Source organism: Balaenoptera musculus, chromosome 19 (genome assembly GCF_009873245.2).
Source record: "Balaenoptera musculus isolate JJ_BM4_2016_0621 chromosome 19, mBalMus1.pri.v3, whole genome shotgun sequence".
NCBI lineage: Eukaryota > Metazoa > Chordata > Mammalia > Artiodactyla > Balaenopteridae > Balaenoptera > Balaenoptera musculus.
The window spans coordinates 54,122,039-54,134,551 of record NC_045803.1 but is presented as its reverse complement, the minus strand read 5'-3'; the positions used below and the strand labels follow the sequence as shown (position 1 = coordinate 54,134,551).

Genomic DNA, 12,513 nt, shown 5'->3' with positions numbered 1-12,513 from the left:
TACCTGTTCCAGCCCAGAAAAATAGCTGGTATTACTTCCAACATGAGGCTTTCTCTGATTACTTTATTGTCTTTTGTCTTCTCTAGTTTCCTGCAGTAGCATTCACTGATTTTGTAGTATGCAGCCAGGCAGACTACTAAGCATCTGGCATGCCTTATATCATTTTATTCTCGTAACTACCCTATAACCATAACTGGCACCACAAACCATTGACGATTCACTACGTAAGTGAATTGAAATGAAGTAAATTGAAGGAAAGCTGAGACAGTGACTGCTTGTACTTCTTCTTCATCCCCTGGGCAAGAGCCTCCCACTTCATCAATTACCACAATCTTTGTTGCGCTTTCAATGTCTTCTTCATTGAGTCCTTCCTTTTGGGGCTCCAAAACCACTCCCACAAATTTCTCCCTCCCCAAAAGTTCTTTTGATCTTACTATTCCCTAGAGCTAATCTCCCATCTTGCTCCTTCCTTTTTCCACCAGTGTTCTCAGAACTTCAGAGTTGCTCACCAACACCATCCCCTCACTGTCCTTTCATTGGGGCTTCTTCTTATACCCTTTCCTGAAATCTCTCTAATCAGTTTCCCCAGAGAACTGAATCCAGAGGTATCTTGTCATCCCACTCAATCTGTCCTCCATATTGGAAGTTGTTTATAACTTTCCTCGTTGGAACTTTCCTCTTCCTTGGAACCCTACACCATTCAGATCTACCTTCTACCTCCTCTTCTATAGATTTGGGTAGCCTTCACTGCCCAGTTCCCTGTCCCAATCTCTATCTACACTCTTGTCTCAGGCATTGTTTTAGCTCTCAGAGCTTTATTTATCCTACCTATGTGGAAGACTAACCTAATTGTATCTCCAGTCTTGGGCTCCTTCTGGATTTTAGCCTCACTTTTCCAATTCATCTGGACACTCCACCTGGATACAACCTTGGCACCTCAGATTTGAAATGTGTCAAACAAAAGGCTTTATCTTTTCTTCAAAGTCAGTTCTTTCCCCTCAGCCTCTCAAAACCTATTGTTTCTCTTAGTAGGAAGAATCATTCTCAGTGCCTCAGAATCATTGTCTACATTCATTTGTTCATGAATTCATTCCTTGAGCTTGTTGTGGGCACCACGCTTTACATATTGCCTGCCCTCGTGGAGCTCACCATCCATCTGGCAAGATAGACTGTAAAAAGAAATCATAAAGAGCTTTGCTGAGGGTTATAGTAGGGAAAGTCTAATGTGCAGTGGCTCTCTCCTCTTCTCTACCTAGACCCAATGAGCTAGCAAGTCCTCTGATTCTCCCATCATAAGGTCCCTCCAATCAGCTGCAGCTCTCCAAACTCCTGGCTTCTGCCCCAGACTCCTAGGGGGTCTTATCTCCTCTTACTTCTTCTCACTTCTCTGAACGCTCACATGTTGCATTGCCTTGTAATGTCCTGTTCCTTATCTATCCCCCCAACTACACTGTAAGTTTATTCAGTGTAATGAATGCATGCTATTTGTCCCTGTATTCCCAGTACCCAGCACAGGGTGCTCAATAATTATTGGTGAAATAATGAATGAATAGATTCTAATCCCCTTTGCACACTACCGAAAACTTCACAAAACTCAACAGTACACAAGGTAGGTTTGAAGTAATAACCTAGAGGTAGCCAAGTGACAGCCCCAGGGCACAGTTGGGAATATTTGGAAAATAGGAACTGACTCCCTGTGAGAAGTCACCTTGCACGGGGCACTAACGGCTTCTCATGGGAAACATAACAACCCTGCTGTTGGAGAGAAACCCTAGGGAAGTCCCTGCTTGTTCAGTCCTCAAGGTTTTCTGGAGCTGCCAAGGTGAGCCTTGCTGGGTGATAGAGCTCTCCTTCCACTGCTGAGAGTCTGCTTTACCATCACACCCTAGACCTGAATGTGGAAGCCAGAGATGCTTGAGACAGCTTAGCAGGTCTGAAACATTTGGCCATCCTTGTCCCTTTCCCCCAGAAGAGGCACACCTGCCATTCCCCTGCCTGCACTACTCTATCATCTGCTTGAACTAAAAGAAGGATAGAATACTTGCATTTAAATTCTAGCACTGCCACTTACTTATTTTATGTTATATGACCTAAGTTGTATAATCCCTTGAAAGCCTCAATTTCTTCATCTCTGAATGGGATTAATGATAGATATTATCTCATCGATCTCTCCATCAGGATTTTAGAATATGGGTATTGGGCATGTTGTGAATATTTATCCTACTTTCATATATTTAAAGCTTTGCATATATTAAAAAAAATTTCTTATGAGGTATTGTGAAAACTGACTGAAATTAGGCATGGAAAATGCTAATCACAGTGGCTGATGCAGTTTCTAACACATAGGAAGCCTCCAATACAAGGTGGTTCTCAGCAGTACAGTGAAGTCACTATCCGTGCCATCAAAGTCTTGCCATGCTGGGATTATTTTATCTATTTATTGGTTGGTTTGTATTATGTTTTTCTCCACTGGAATTAAGGTTCATGAGGGCAGAGACCTTGTCTGTCTTTGCTCCCCATTGTATGTCAAGTGTGCTCAGGGGGCAGTTGACAAGTGGTGATAGGAAACGTGAAGACAATAACCAGTTGTGTTTCCCATCACAGCTCAAGTCAGTCACACATCCTCATCACTCTCGGTACCCCTCACACCCAGCCTAGGATTCTCATATAGAGGTAGAGACTCAGGAGGAGAGACAGCAGCTGAGCGCTATACCCAGAGCAAGGGCTCCTGATCCAATGCCCTCCAAAGACTCTCTCTCTAAGAGAAGAAGCAAAAAGACAACGCAGAGAAAAGGATCAAGACTGAGAAGAATCATGGGCGAAAACTCAAGAGGCTAGAGTGACCACATAGGGAGCTCTCAGATGAGGCCAGGGCTTAAAAGGGTAAGAACCAAACATAGGTACAGCACAGAACTAAGGGTCCTGACATGGGAGAAGCCCTACCCATGTAAGAAAAGCATCTGTAAGTGAAAACCTAGATGAGTCTGAGGCCTGCAGAAATGAGTTAACCACAGAAAGAAGGCTTGTCTTTCAAGTGATGGTCATAATGCAAAAGAGCAAAGGAGCAGGCAAAATGGAGGCCAATGAGGTAGTATTCATGAATGGTACAGAAGGCAGAATTACCAAACTCCTATTTCGCTTTTATCTCCTTTGCCAAGGGGATTACTAAACCGGACAAGATGGGGAAGGGTAAAAGTTATTATATTTCAGGAAGCATCTACTATGTGCCATGTAGCATACATGTATATTTGTAATCTTATTTAATCCTGAGAAGAGGTATCCATCGTGATTCCATTTTTCCACAGGAGGAAAACTAACCTCAGAGAGGTAAAGCAACTTGTTCAAGGGCCCAGAGCTAGTCAGTGGTCTAATACCTTCTTTTAGATATTGTGTGTGTATGTGTGTGTGTGTGTTGGGATGGGTGTGGGGGGTAGGTTGTGGGCAAGCTGCCCACTATTGACCCCATTTAAGTTTGTAGTCAGACCTCCCTGGACCTCTATCACATAAGCCACAGTTCAGATACAGCATCCTCCATCCACAGAGCCGGTTTTCTGAGCCTAATATTAGGGTGAACACTTCTTCCTCACTGCCTATGCTTCCTTCCGTATGGAGGGATATCTATCGGTGTGACACTGGACCTTCTCTGTCTCCCACTCCTCCCTCCCCCTCGGGAGGTGGAGAAAAGCATCTGATTGGTGATTTTGACAGAAAGAACTGTACAAGACCGTTTCACTGGATGCAAAGGTCTTTCCTCTCTCTAACAGAAGAACCAAAAGGACAGTTCAGAGCAAATGATCAGGACTGAGAAATAGAGGAGAAAACTCAAGAGGGCAGAGTGTCACATGGAAGCTCTCCTCTCCTCCTCGGCATCGCCCAGCCTGCAGAGCGCCTGTGCAATTAGGCTGTGATAGCCTAGCTGTTCAACCCAAGCCCTACCTTGTGGGCAAGGCTTGAGTCTTTTCAACCCTGCCTTGACTGGGTGTACCATTAGTACTACACATCTAAGACACCTTCTCCAAGGCTTCCATCGGGAATAAAGCTGACATCTTGATTTCCACTTGTCTATGTCTATTAGTTCAGAACTCAGCTGGGGATATTAAAAAGGGAGTTATGGATTGACCCCACCAAACAAAGCAACAACGTCTAAGAAGAACCTTGCATGTATACTGATTTAATTTCACCGCATTAGTTCCAGTCTGATGTGTATTGCTCATACCGAGATGGCACCTGATGTTAAAAATGAGTTGACATCTCAAAGGAATGTCAAGAAATTGGAAATGGTCCAGAGGAGACTTAGTATAATGGTGAAAGTTCTGGAAACCAGGTCATGGGAGGAATGATAAAACGAATGAGAAGATTTAGTTCAAAGCAGATTTGGCTATGATATGATGCAGTCTTCACATTTTTCAAGGGCTACCATGCAAAAGAGTGGTTTAATTAGATTATGTGACTTCCAAGGGCAGAACTGAGTACACTGTTGGATATTTTAGGGAGGCATATTTTGGCTCATTATAAAGAAAATATTTACAACGATTAGCATTGGATAAAAGTGAAATGATTTCCCTGAGAAGGTAATGAGTTTTCCATTACAGGGGTAACCCCACTGGATTAAATGGATGATCCTGAAAAGGTCATTCAGGCATTGGGAGATGGCTGGTGGAAATAAAGTTTATCCATAGCTTGTGTAAATGCCAAAGTGGCAGAATGAGATGTTCTTTCCTCCTCATGAATTTTTTCCACCCAGTATCACAACGGGCTTGATACAAATGAGTCAGGCCAGGGGCCCCTTGCATGTGACCAGACCCTGCCTGGGGCACAGGATGCAGTGGAACCCCAGCCCCTACACCATTGTCCCTACAATGATATTTCCCTAGGATGACTTATTGGTTTACTATCTGTATGTGAACACCCACTCTCTGTGGCTTCTAGAAGCATCTCTCAAACTTTAAGTGGGAAAAGGTGTTGGTATTGGGTGGGAGGATCCTAAGGAAGTGATTCCCTCCATCTCATATTCCAGAGCCTATTGCAATCATGCTCATTCTCATTCTTCTCTTTTCAGAGTTGAAGGACTCTTTCAGCAACCTCATCCTTTGACTATGTGGTCACCACCCTCATGCTGCCCTGTTTGGCTAAGAATGAGAGTTACCATCTACAGATAGCCCTTTATGGGTGTTATTTCTTTCCATCCTGGCAACAATCCCAGTGAGATCACTACTATGATTATCTCCATTTTACAGATAAGGAAACTGAGGTTCAGACAGGTTAATTAATTTGCCCTAGGTCAGAAAGCTAGTAAGTGGCAAGACAGGAGCTGGTAGCCATATCAGTCATTGTCCTAAGTGTATGGTGTGAACCACTGCAACCTACTGCCCACCCTGAATGACAGTGACCAGACCTGCACTTAGATGCACATGTGTTGTTTCAAGAGAGGAACATAGTTTTGTTTCTATTCCTCTCCTTAATGATGCCCAGGTTTGGTTTGACTCTATAGGCTATTGGACCTCGGTAGGTGTGAGTCTTTAGAAAATAGAATTCAATGAAATCCAGATCCCTTTCCAGTGTTTCAACTGCCCTATCAAAGCCTTTGATCCATAAAAGTGGAATTTGGGTTCTATTCAATCTAAGACCATGCTGGCCACTGACTGTTTCAAATTAAAATTCATCTGGCCCAGTCCCTGGACCTTGAGTCCTCTGCACACAGAGGGCATTCAAGGTTCCTAATGGCTTCTGTTTTTGAATTTTAGAATTGTTTTTCAGTACCTTTTCATGGTGGAAATGAAGTTTATCCGTAGCTTGTGTAAATGCCAAAGTGGCAGATGAGATGTTCTTTCCTCCTCATTATTTTTTCCACCCAGTATCACAACGGGCTTGTTACAAATGAGTCAGGCCAAGGGAGACCCTTGCATGTGACCAGACCCTGCCTGGCGAGCAGGATATGTATCTTTTCAATGTCCTGTTTATGGCATGAAATCCATGGGAGATGGCAATTCTGAGCACAGAGGAAGGATCTCATGATGCAGACTAGTGGGCAAGGGGGTGGGGGTCAGGGAACACCAGGGTGTGCTGCATGTAGTGAATTCCATGTTAAAGAGGAGATGCCACTTTGTGACAGTGGTGAATGGGACAGACCCAGGGGTCCCTGTATCATCCAAGATAGACATGTTTCTCCATTCCGCTCTGTCTCCGCACGAGACTTCCTCATGCTCCCTGCTTACCTTGCCCCCATCTTGTCCTCTTTGGCCCCTGGATTTACTGACTTGTGTCATCCCCAGGTTTCTGCTTATCTCCATTTGTTTCAGCAAAATGGAACTATCTGAACCATCTACCCATTAACCTGCTATCTCCGGTCTTGCTTCAGAACCTTTGCCCACACCATGTCCTAGCAGATATATATTGACACCCTATGATCTAATGTAATCCCCAACTCTGAGGCTCAGCATTGAACCCCAATGCTGGAAGGTAGGGGATAAGGCAAAGGAATAGCATCTGGGAAGGGTTCATCTTTAGGAGCATAAATAGGCGATGCCAAAATCTGTGGGGTAATCAAGGTTCACAGAGTGACATAAACAAATGGACAAGGCAGCTTTGGCCATGAGGGGGTAAGCAAGGATAATCTTTGATCACTTTCTGAGATAAGAACTTGTTTGTACCATGAACCCTTCTGAAGAGAGCTAAGGACAGAGCCATAGAGGCCACCTAGTGGGAGGGGTAGGAAGAAGGACCCGGAGGAGTCAAAGGATGGAGAAGTGGGGGAGAAGCATGGACATGTAGTATCCCAGAAGGCAAAGGAGGCCGTGTCAAGAAGGAAAATATGGTCAGCAGTGCTGGAGTAGAAACCAAGCTCTGGGGACTAGGAGGGCACCAGTGACCCTTGGGAGAGCAGCTTCAGCAGCCTGCTGGGAGGGGTTGGGGGTGTGACCAGAGGAGAGTCTGTTCGTGCCACATCCTGGGTGAGCAGGAGCGTGCTTAGAACCAAGTCACCACGAAGCCCTGTCCAGAGCAAGCCAACAATGAAGTCACTGTAGAACAATGGGGCCTTCAGAGCTCAGCCATGTCACTCTGCCCTTTCTACACAGGTGACCCCAGCAAAAAGAACCGGCAGAGATAAGTACCTAAGCAAGTGGGCAGATTGGCACAAACCCATTGTGTCTAACCAATGACCACGAAAATGGGAGGACATTTCACCAGCTTGGTTCATTCATTCACGGCTCACTCACTCATTAACATTGTATTGGGTCTAACGTGCTCAGAGACTGAGGAGAGACTTGGTTATAAAAAATATCTGGTCCCTGCCATCAAACAGCTTATGATACATTTGGGGGACTTCATTCCATGAGAGTATCCGCCAACCTAAACACATCATCTAGAATGCCTAATAAAGTCACTGTTCAAACCTTTACAAAATTACCCAAGTTAGCAATCCCTTTTTTATGCCTCTCTGTAGAGGCCTAAGGTTAAGCTCAAACTGAATGATAAAAGAGGATATGTGCTCATAAAAAAAAAAAAAAATCTGACAGACCGACTGAATTATAGACTCACTGAGGACGGTATTGATTCATACAATATATACCAATGACCTCTTCCCTTGTAATATTAACCATCACTGTATTGCTTGTGTTTCTCCATCCTCCTTCTCCAAACCTAATCAAGGTCTAGGTCTGTATTTCCAACTGCCAATGACTTTTCACCTGCACTGCCCCCTCACTGCCCTCAAACTCAAACCCGAAGTCAAATTCACCATATGTCATCTCTCAGTTATCACCCTTTTCAAAGGTTTCCCCATCCATGGTGCCTTCATTTTATCTTCTCTCATGAGCATATCTTGCATCCAGTCAATTGCCAAGTTCTGTATCAAGCAGAGTCTTGTGCACATAAAAGATGTTCAACACTCACTTGCCGATGAATGGACACATTTTATATCCTGGAAAGCTTTGTAGGCTACTAGTAACTGTAGCTATAACACTGATAATAACAGTGGTTAAGAAAAAGGCTTTGGGTGGCAAATGGGTCTGATCTGGGTTTAGTCCCATCTCTGCTGCTTAGTAGTTCAGGGACTTTGGACACTGTTTCCTCATTCATGTTAGTTATTAGGGTTATGGGAATCAAATATAAAAGGTATGTAAAGCTCTGAGTGCAGAGATGTTATTTGCTTTAGTCCCTAGTCCACTGTCAATGTTTATCCATTTCAGTAGTCTACCATTAAAGTCAAAGGAGCCCAAATCCCAGGCTGATGCCAACAGTATTCCATTTTAGAACCTTAATTAGACTACCTAATAAGCCCTAGAAGGGGGTCACCATCGACCTAGACACTTTGTTTGGAGCATAAGATAAAGACTTCCACATCAAACATATCTTTCTTCCCCTCCCTGATCTCTCTTCCATTGTACCCAATTTCGAAAATTCCAATTAAAATTATTCAACTGAACAAATTTTAATGAGAGCTAGATGTGTGTCATACCTTATTAACCAGTTAGCCTGGAAGACCTCATTTTCTCTGTAGAAAGCTACTTTTCAGTTCCTAATGAGGCCCCTCCTGCACCCAACACTGGGACCCATGGCACTCTGGGAACCCTCCTGAAGGCACCCTCTGTACCCCATCTCATGGCTACAGTAAGCTGTGGCCATATCTGTCCCAGTGGACTAGGAAAGCCTCCAGGTGTCTGCCTTGCACACAGCAGATGCCAAATCAGTAGTTAACTTTCGAGATGGGCGAGAAACACTGGAGGGGCCAGGATGAAAGCCCTGAGGGTGGAAAATCAGTTACTTGTGTATCTTCTACCAGGTTCAAAGGGTAGGCTGAGAATGACAATGCACAACCTCGGAAGAAGAGGAAGGAACCCCCAGGGGACGTGGGTCCAAGGTTAAGGAAAACTGGGAACTCAGATCCCATCGCCCAACAACATAACAACTGCATGGTCTTTAACTTTCTTCCCCACTGCTTCTGGACAATACATGGCACATACCAAGGACTCAATCAATAGTTGAATGAATAGAATGAATAAATGGATGTTTCTTCTTTCCATTTCGTTGTCAGCTGTTCTTTTTTCTTTTTGTTCTCTTCTTATTCTCCCTAACCTCAACGCTCACCTTGTCAACACACAGAATCTCCTATCTTCCTCCCTTCCTCTCCCTCTCTCATCTACTAACTCCATCTATGAGAGTGTGTGTGTGTGTGTGTGTGTGTGTGTGTGTGTGTGTGTGTGTGTATCATTTCCAGTTTACAGAGGAGAAAGCAGAAGTTCAAAAGCCTAAAACTGGGTACTTTCAGGGATCACACTTCTAGTAAGAGGTATGTAACAGATGTCATGCTGCCCCAGATCCCTTGACCATTTTTTGGTGCTCTAATCCATACCACCTTCACTCCCAGCCACCTGAACCTGCGACTTTGTCCAAGCGCTGCCCAGGATGCTGGGGTCCTTTTTGCCAGTGACCATGGAGAGCCAGAAGTGCCTGGAGTTTAAGCCTCCCCTCCTACCACCAAAGAGGATGGGGGTGACAGCCCTTAACTAATGATTGACAGGTGTGGGGGTATAAGGAGTACAGCTCCCTGGCCCACAATGGGGATGGCTCTCACCTGTGACCCCCCCGCCCCCCAGTGCCTCGGCGATTAATCTGCCCCGGGCGATTAAGCCAACATGGGACCCTCAGCAGGCTTCTCTTGATGCTGAACCCGGGCTTGGCCTCCTCCCCTTCCCTGTCCATCTTCCTTACTCTGGGACCTCTGTTCCTTGGAGAACTTCCTAATAAATCCCTTTCACACAAATCTTCATCTCAAGCCCTGCCCCTGGAGAGCCTACCCTAAGGCAAAGTAAATGCAAGATTCAAAGCCAGGCCTGTCAGACTTCAACATTCTTTTCACTGTATTGTGCTTGAGATGCTATTGCAATCTTGTGGACCTGTTCTTCACGAATCTTATAGTTATTTTAAAAATTGAATGGCTGCTGTGGCTTCAGGGGCCTTGAGGACAAATGTGTGTTCAAATGCCCTGTGCTTGCTTATTTCTTCTTCTTGCTATAAGTATATGTCTCAGAGACAAAAGACCTTTATCTTAGCAAAGTGAAGTAGGGGACTCAAAGAAAAGAAGTTTTTTTGAAATTGTTCTTGTCATTGTCCTATACCTGGGTCCATAATTAAGTAGGCACTAAAATGGACTTTCCCCTTTTAACATAATCTCTTTGTTAAATATTTTTGTTATGTAACTTACATAACTATAGTAGAGTAATTCTAAGGGAAAAACAAATCCAAGTACTCTGATCCAACCATTCACAGACTGTTTCCTTCCAGTGTTTTCCTCTTCATGTGACATAGATGCAGTCTTATCCAAACACCTAGATCCCTGGAGTGTTTTCTCTTAGTTCAGTTTCCATGTTATAACACAGTCCTGTGGTTGTCATTTTTAATTGTTGCCTATTTTTACATCCAGAGGATACACCGTAATTTGTCACCATTTCGGGTTTTCTTTTTTTTTTATTTTTAATGACATTTATTGTTTTCTTTCTAATTTTACAATGTTGTCACCATTTTGATTGCTTTTGATACTTCACAATTTTAAATAAGGTTGTGTTGAACAACTTTGTGAATGTGCCATTTTGGTTTGCATCTACCCTTTTTTTACATTTCAGATTATTTCTTTAAGAGAAATGTCCAAATCTTAAATTATCGGATAAGGGAATAATATTTATGGTTTTGACGTATACTGAGACATTTCTCTCTGTATCCCCCGACACTAAAATGTGTACTAATTTATAACATAAGCCAACCTGAAACAAAAATTACTCCAAGTCACGATGACTCATTTTTTAATGAGTTTTGGCCTAACTAAATGAAGTCATTTAAAATTTCCCTATTTAGTACAAAGGTCTTGAAAGCGTCTCTAGAATTATGTGGAATCTATGGCATTCCTCATGAAAATGACAAAGAACCTGAAAGGCACATTTCAGTCAGCCTTAATGTATGTCGTTCCTTTCTTAATTCTAAGCTTTCTAATTGCTAAGCATTTCATTGAGGGATTAGTCATTGGGCTCAAGTTGCCTAATTGAATCAGTCATTATCCATGACACTGAACACAAGTCAGGACATTTCAATGGCTGATGTGAACTAACTGAATTGGGTGTGTATTTGGTGCGTTTCTGCATGCCTACATCTTCAAAAGCAGAGGATAAAGAACATTGACAAGACAAACAAGCAAGAGATAATTCCTATTTTCTCGGTTACCTTGAAGTTTGCCTCTGTTTATCCTAAGCTTTCGTATTCTTATCTATGAGCCTTAGAAGTGCTGCTCGCTGAAATTGATTTCCCAGGAATATTTGGACCTCCAGGAGATCATGTTTCATTAGTGTCAACCACAGCATCGCCATTATTTTCTTTAACATGCTTAATTGTTCTGTCTTCTTTCGTGCAAGTGGAAAAGTACAAAAAATAACTTTGACCTAGAATTACTCTGAAGACCATGGGTACTTGCTACTACACACAGAACAGAAAAATTTATACTGCTGTTATAGCTTTTCACCCAGCCAGCCCCAGAGAATTCAAGTGGAACAGTGGAAAACACAGCCAGTCTTCTGGATGCATGATTCCAGGTGATACCAGACATTCACAGAGATAAGCGTCCCATGGATCAGCTGAATTTTCTACCTTTGAACTGTTTTGGTTATTTTTGTTTTTCATCGCAGAAGCTTTATTTCTGCAGCACTTCAAAACTCCAACAAGGGCCAACTTGCGTCTCATTTTAAGAGAGAATTTCACTATTGAGTTAAAGTCAAAGGCAAGATAGACAAGTCACTTTCTAGTCCATTTCTCATTGAACTGGGAAACCGCCTGATTTGCTTCTGTTCACCACTCCCTGTTTGCCTTCACTCCCGCAGGTCACAGCCTGGGGGTGGGGGGCAGGGGGTGGGGTGATGACCTCCCGGCAAATGATTCTACAGCTGGTATCCTCACCTTGGCTGGGCTTTCTGGGTTAGGATAACGCTGGGTGATCCTAATTAAAGCCCTATCCAAGCTCAAACTTCACAACCAAACAAACCAGTTTTACAACACCCAGGAATTTAATTTGGCCTCACACTTGCAGCGGAAAAAGAAACACAAAAGAAGGAAAAAGCTGGCAGCTCAGCCAACAAGCAGCCGCCTTCTGGACACACTGCCAGCTTGATCCAATTAGTAAATATTAGTGGTCCAATGACAGATCTGAAGACAAAGGTTCAGATGAGATCCAAGGTTCTTGACAGCAGTCGGGGAAAACCGCAGAATTTCCAGCCCAGGTAAGTCTCTTCGATCTTTAAAAAAATGAAGCAAGGTACAAGGATAACCTAAATTTGACAGCTTTTTTGCGCACCTAGGGAATAAGAGGCCAAGTCTAGAACGCAGCTGAACATTAATCTCAGAACGAAATTTGGTTTAAGCTTTAAAAAACCGAGGCGACAATCCTGGCTACAACGAAACAAACCGCGTTCGCTTACTCGTACACATGCTGGGATATTAACAAACTCGTGGCTTAGGTGCACGTCCCCTTCC

At 43.5% G+C, this 12,513-nt stretch overlaps 1 protein-coding gene across 1 annotated transcript in view; it reads right to left on the bottom strand.

The window, feature by feature from the left end:
• The window catches only part of HSD17B2 (hydroxysteroid 17-beta dehydrogenase 2), a 70,725-nt gene that overhangs the window by 57,542 nt on the left and 670 nt on the right, over nucleotides 1-12,513 (bottom strand). The gene's annotated exons all lie outside the window — the stretch shown is intronic.